Source organism: Dipteris shenzhenensis, chromosome 17, assembly GCF_047967505.1.
Source record: "Dipteris shenzhenensis isolate YYH24624 ecotype China chromosome 17, Dip_SZ_1.0, whole genome shotgun sequence".
In the NCBI taxonomy this organism is placed as follows: Eukaryota; Viridiplantae; Streptophyta; class Polypodiopsida; order Gleicheniales; family Dipteridaceae; genus Dipteris; species Dipteris shenzhenensis.
Window position 1 is genome coordinate 48,694,855 of NC_141612.1, and position 6,731 is coordinate 48,701,585.

A 6,731-nucleotide genomic window follows, 5' to 3' on the forward strand; every position below is an offset into this window, starting at 1 on the left:
ATTTTACCCAAGTGCAGGTTCCGAGGGTGTTGGTCACCTACAGTTGTGTCATTCATTGTAGCATAGGTGTTCACAAGTGTAGCATAGGTCCTCGGGTGTTCTGATGAGAGGTGTAGGCTAAAGCGTGGAAAGTAGATCTCATGCACATGTGAATGAGAAAGAGGACTTGATTATAACAATTGATGGAGGCTCTCGCCTCCATGGGAGTTCAAGGGTTTAGGGGATTTTAAGGTTCGAAGGGGGGACATGGTTGAGAGAACTAACTAGGAGTTCCAAGGTTCAGAGGGGGTTGCAGGGTTTAGGAGGAGTCCAAGGTTGAGGAGTGGAGAGCTAGTCTCCTTCGTGGATTTGAGTAGTAAGGGTTGAGGAGGAGGGATAAGGAAGGAGGGAGGAGAAGGAGGAGGAGGGAGGAAGAGGAGGAAGGAGGAGGAAGGAGGAGGAGGAGGAGGAGGAAGGAGAAAGGAGGAGGAGGAGGAGATGGAGGAGAAGGATAAAGGAGGGAGGAGGAGGAGGAGGAGGGAGGAGGAGGAGTGAAGAGGAAAGAGGAGGAGGACGAGGGAGGAAGGAGGAGGAAGGAGAAGGAGATGGGAGGAGGAGGAAGGAGGAGCAGGAGGAGGAGGAGGGAGGAAGGAGGAGTAAGGAGGAGGAGGGAGTACAAGGGTAGAGAGTGCAAGGGTAAGGGCGGCATGCTAGAATACGATAGTGTAAGAAAGCATGGACACAATGGAGATCAATCGCATGAACACAATAGTGAGCTTGAACACTGAACCCCAAAGAGTGGGAGCTTCATTCCATTGAGAGATATTTATACATGGTCTCTACACAATCCGTAGGGGTAGAGAGTGCAAGGGTAAGGGCGGCATGCTAGAATACGATAGTGTAAGAAAGCATGGACGCAATGGAGATCAATCGCATGAACACAATAGTGAGCTTGAACACTGAACCCCAAAGAGTGGGAGCTTCATTCCATTGAGAGATATTTATACATGGTCTCTACAAATTCCGTAGGTACCTCCATGGTGGGACCTCTTTTGTAGGAGACCTTTTGGACAGGAGTCCACTTCTGGGGGGGACCTTTTGGGTCTCTACACAAAGTGGAGGGACTTATTGGGTCTCTACACAAAGTGGGGGGACCTTTTGGTTCTCTACACAAAGTGGGGGGACCTTTTGGGTCTCTACACAAAGTGGAGGGACTTTTTGGGTCTCTACACAAAGTGGAGGGACCTCCAACAGTGTAGGATTTTAGTTCCTCTCTCTCTAGATCCTAATTTTGCAAGTATGATTGGATCTTTTCTAGAGAGGATTTTGGCTATCCTCATCCTTTAAGATTTATCATACCATCTTTCTAGCTCAAGATATTACAAGCGGAGCTTTGCTGCTACTCTACATACACAATGCTCTCATAGTTGTGGTCCTAGATTGCATTTCTAGCCCTTGTTGCCACAAGGTTAACAACTCCCTTGGACCGATTTGATTGCCTATCCTCGGGTTATGGTTGGGTCGTTTGCAGATGATGTTGTGATGCAGTTGTCTTTACCCAATCAGTATGGTAAAGATGGTGGTGGTGATAGATGGAGCGAGCTTCTTGTCGATCTTTTCCTTGTAATCCACGAACACCGTAGATTGCTTGCTTAGTTTTTAAGAAGCCAGTGTCAACCATTTCTTCAAACAAACACACATAACACCCTTGAAGAGATATGGCCCTTTAAAAGAGGCAAGTTGTTGTTTGAGCATCTATCTGTTGATTTGGAATTAAGCTGAGGTTGGGCAAATGGTCGTCAATGGTGAGGGACACCTCCAGGATGATTGCTAAGGCTTCATTATATCTTGCACTTTCCTTGAGTGTTTTGTCATAACTTCTTTACATAATTGATGCATGTCTGCTCTGACGACTGTTTCCTGGCTTGTCCATTTGATTTTAGAGTTTCTATTGATTAATGGCCAAGTGCGAGGCACATTTACATTATCTGGATCATGGTGATTGGCATCCCACCGGTAGCAACGGGGCACCGCATCAAATCTCCCCTAATCATACACCCTTGGAGATACTATCGGCGATGCCAAAATACAGATATCTTTGCTATGGCCTATTGTAAAAGATTAGACCTCTAGGCCTCTCCCCGAAAGCAAGTGATGATGATGTGGCTGATATCTACTGCTGAACTAAAAGAAAATCCAGTGCTCGTCCCACCATTGCCCTCTACAACTCCTGTTAGAGTAATAAGTACTACAGTTGGCTCCTTATGTGATCATAGGGACTGTGCACATTGTAGATGACCATGGTATAGCTCATCGGGAAGATGAGATAGTGAACAAGGCTTGTCGATGTGTGGGAGCTTGCACCATAGTCTCAAACTTCTATGATTTTTGGGGGGGCTTGGAAGGGGAGTAGACCGCATCTATGATCTACGCACTAGAGCATGATCGGTTTGATGCCCACTTTTTGTGCCTACTGCATCATGAAGGAAACATCTACCCCAAACCTATCGTCACATTGCTGAAGTGTCCAATCGATAAGATGCATGATCTAAACCTTTGGGGGTAGACATATTATGGCTACTACCAAGCCCTCTCTCGACTACCATGTGGAAAGCCAAGCTAATAAATAGTAGAGTCTCTATGGCTGAACCACAAGTCAATCCTTTGTGGGCCCATCTACTACTCCATCATGCAATACATCTACTCACTCAACATACAATCAAAAAAAGATGGGCTCCACTACTCCTCTCTGATGGAGGCAAAGTGAAGTCCCCATAATAGATAGGTACCGGAGCCAACCATGTTGATAGAGCCCCCTTTGAGGGGCAATAGAATCAAGATGTTCATATCTAGGGATAGAGGATACATGTTAGGTACACCAAGATAATTATGTAATCCACTCCCTTGGCAATGGCTATCTAGGGAGTGGTCTCAGACCTGGTGGCTAAAAGAAGCGGCCACGCATTATAGACATGGTCAAAGAGGCTATATCCTAGGTAGATTTTGGTTTGCTACAAGGGGTGGGGAGTCTTTGCCTGAGGGGGTAGGGTGGGCAAAGAGGCCCCATAGTTCTCCCCACCCGTGTGTTGAGGGGCCACCACCTCCGGCATGCTGGAGGAGGAGCTAGGGGTGGAGGAGGGGGAAGGGCCTCTTGTAGTAGTAGAAGGGGGAGCGGGATGGGGTGGGGAAGGGGAGAGGGAAGGGTGGCTAGTGATAGATGCTACAGCGAGAGGTGGGGGCAGAGGGGATGAAGGGTGTGAGGGAGGGGGAGGGGTGGGTGGAGGGGGGATAATGGGCAAGAGAGGATAGCTGGCTGAAGAAGAGGCTCTCGCCAAACCTACTACCGATCCAGTGCCCCCTACTGCACCAACAATTGTGGTCTCAGGTAGGGGGGGGCACTAGTACTCGGGGCCCTTTCATATTTTCAATTATATTTGATGTTGGTTACAATATTCTTTTCCCAATACAATATATGAATTGTTTATGTCCATATAAAGGATGGTTTGCTCACTTTTTGATGCTCGGTGTAACAGATATGCTCGGTTTTTCTTGCTCGCTGTTTGATAATCCTCCTATTTGAGTTTTATTAAGGGTAAGGTTAGGAAAAGTAATTCAAGTAAAAGTAGGGATTAACTTAGGATAAGTTTAGGATAATAAATAAATTTGTGAAAGCTTTAATTCTAAAGATATACACATAAAATTACGAGGAAGAGCAAAGGAAATTTTATAAAGAAATTTTCTAATAAATTTATGAAGAGAGCAAGGAAATTAAGGACATTAGGGAATTTAAGGGGGGGGGAAGAAATAGAGGAACGTAGAGGGGAAAATGTAAAAGGATAGGAAGAGAAATAGGAAAAAAACTGGAATTTAAGAGGGATTAATGAACAAAGGTCATAGGATTAAAAGATAGAAAAAGGAAAATTAGAGAAGAATTTATTAATTTTCTTTTATTAAAAAGGAATTTAGGGAGAAATGGGGAGAAAATATCTAAAAAGAAAGAATAAATAAGGAAAATTTGGGATAATTGGGGTTCATCTGGGCCATCAGTTTCGGGCTCACGGCCGCCATACCACACCAGGGGAGAATAGGGAAAGATAAGGGGGGGGGGAGCACGAAGGCACAAGTGTTAAAAAAAAAGGAGGAAAGGTAGGAAGTCTGTGTGTGTGTGTGTGTGTGTTAATGTGTTAAGCCCTAGCTATGGCATCAACACCCCTTGCCTATTATTTCAACTTGTGTCTCGCCTTCACTTCTAACATCTTTGTCAGCCTCTATGCCTTCTGCCTCTCAAAAGACTTTTTCCAAGGATTCTCATGTGGCTACTAGCATGGCTACCAGACAAGCTCTCTTCAATTCAGCTAACTTAGGTCTCGTAATCTCCATTGCTAAGCCTCATTGTAGCAGGTCTAAATCAAGCTGCACCCAAGTAGATGATTTGATCATAAATGGTGTTTTAGTCACCTCTTTCTCTTCTACCCCACCACTGATAAATTTTCAAAGGTTTTCCCTCCTGAGATTACTATTGTAGGTTTTTCTAAGATTAGGGTAGAGAAAGTTTTCCTTAGGTTTGGGTAGAAGGTTCTCTTTCTCTTTTGATGTATTTTCAAAGGTTATTCCTCTTGAGGTTATGATTGTTGGTTTTCCTAATGTTAGGGCAGGGTTTTCCTATGATTACAAGTGAAGATTTTACTAAGCTTATCCTCCATGAGACCTATCCTTTTCACTTTACCTTCTAGGTTATATTTTCTTGCACAAAACACAAGGGTAGTGTTGACTAGCATTTAAGCACATATGGTAGAGATTTGGGTCTCAAGGATAGTTTCAATACAAGATTTGGTCTCATGTGGTAGAGTTAGTGCAAGAAGTAGCTTCTGATGCTTCATTTGATTTATACCCCTTTCACCCTAACGGCTCCTTTGCTTGAAAAAATTAGAATATGAGCTGTTTAGCAAAAATCATAAGGGGATCAAATGCTTTTATTTTGATACTGAGAACCTATTCCCTTTGCATATGTTTTTAAAAAAATAGAGGTTGGACTTGGGGTGATTTGTCAATCATTGTACCTCATTTTGGTTCTTCCTAAGGTTATCTTTTTACATTGGCCTCTTAGCTATTTTTCCAAGAAGTCACAGTGAGAATTTTTAGCTTTTTGTATTTCATGCTAGGTTTTCACTTCTTCTCAGGTTTCCCACATGATGATGTAGAGTATTACTAAAAAAATATGTTTGTATGTTTGTGCATGCATGTGTGTGCATGCGTGTGTGCATATGTGCATGCATGCGTGCATGCATGTGTGTGTGTGTGTGTGTGTGTGTGTGTGTGTGTTTGTGTGTGTGTGTGCATGCACGTGCGCATTTGTGTGATAATACTATTAATATTTTTGTCTAGTAATGTTCAAAGAAAATTAATAATAGGAGTATTTTTCTTTCAAACAAATTGAAGATGCTAAATATTTAATTCATAGTTGATGGTGTTGAAGATATATTAGTAGTTATTAATATTTATTATTTTACATTAATTGTTAATCTAACCAAAAAAATTTACAAAAATATTTGTGTGTTTGTATTGAGGTTTGCTTAATCCAACCTATACCCAGACATGAATGTAACATATATTTTTGTAATGTCAGATCTTTTCCTTTCTAGACTTTGGATCTATATGTATTTGATATTGAATGTATGAGCATTTATTATTGTTTGATGATATATTATAATACATATAATATAGATTGCATGCATTATAGACATGAAATTCATTATATTATTTAGGTCTTTTTTTATTTTTCTAGCATGATAAAAAAGCCAAAATAAAATAATCTAAAGTGTTCTCAAGATGGAGAAAATGTAGAGAAATGAGAATCAGCTACTATAGATAACATTTAATCATGTTGCGAGTGGACAAGAAGATTGCATGGTTTTTTAATCTCAAAGTCTAGCTAGCTTACATGAAATGTTACAATTCAAAATAAGTACAGATGGTGAGCATGTTTAGATATAATCTTAAAATACATGAACCTCAATGAAAGTGTTGCTAGATATTGCACTAGTATGTATGAAATACCAAGATTTGTCAGAGCATGATGCCTCAAATGACTGTAGTGTATATGTTGCTTACTTTAGAAAGCTTAGGATATAGTAAAAGGTGATGTGCCTTTCCATGCCTCTTCTTCTATGTTGATTACCATGTTTGGAATCATCCAATTATGTGAGGGGATAACATGATTGGATGGACTCTCTATTGGGGTCTAGCTAGGTTAAAAGAAATGTTAAAAGTGAAAAGTTGTATATAGAGTTAGAACTTTTAGATTGGCCTTAAAATGTTATGGACCTCCTTGCAAGCACTCCAAGCTCCTACACTTATGTGTACGAAATATTGGCTTTCGTTGATGGAGCATGATGCTTGAAATTATTATACTACAGATACACGCTTACTTGAGAAGATTAAGACATGGAGCTGCTTGAGCTCCTCCTCCCTCATTGCCCCCTTTTATCCCTCCCTGTCACGACCCCCTCAATTTGTTGTGTTGTCCTAGGGCTATGCCTAGGTTGCATTGCTCATGCTTGGGCTACACCTTAGCTCACATAGCTAGCTATAGTCCACATGGGGTACCTGCACCTGGTGTGCTCAGCCCGCATGGTTGTGGGCTAGGTGCCAAGGAAATCTTAGCCCCTTCTTTTCTTCCCCACCCTCCTAACTAGCCCGTGTTGGTAGGGATTCCTTCAGGCAGTGGGCTTCCTTTAGGCAATGTTGGTAGA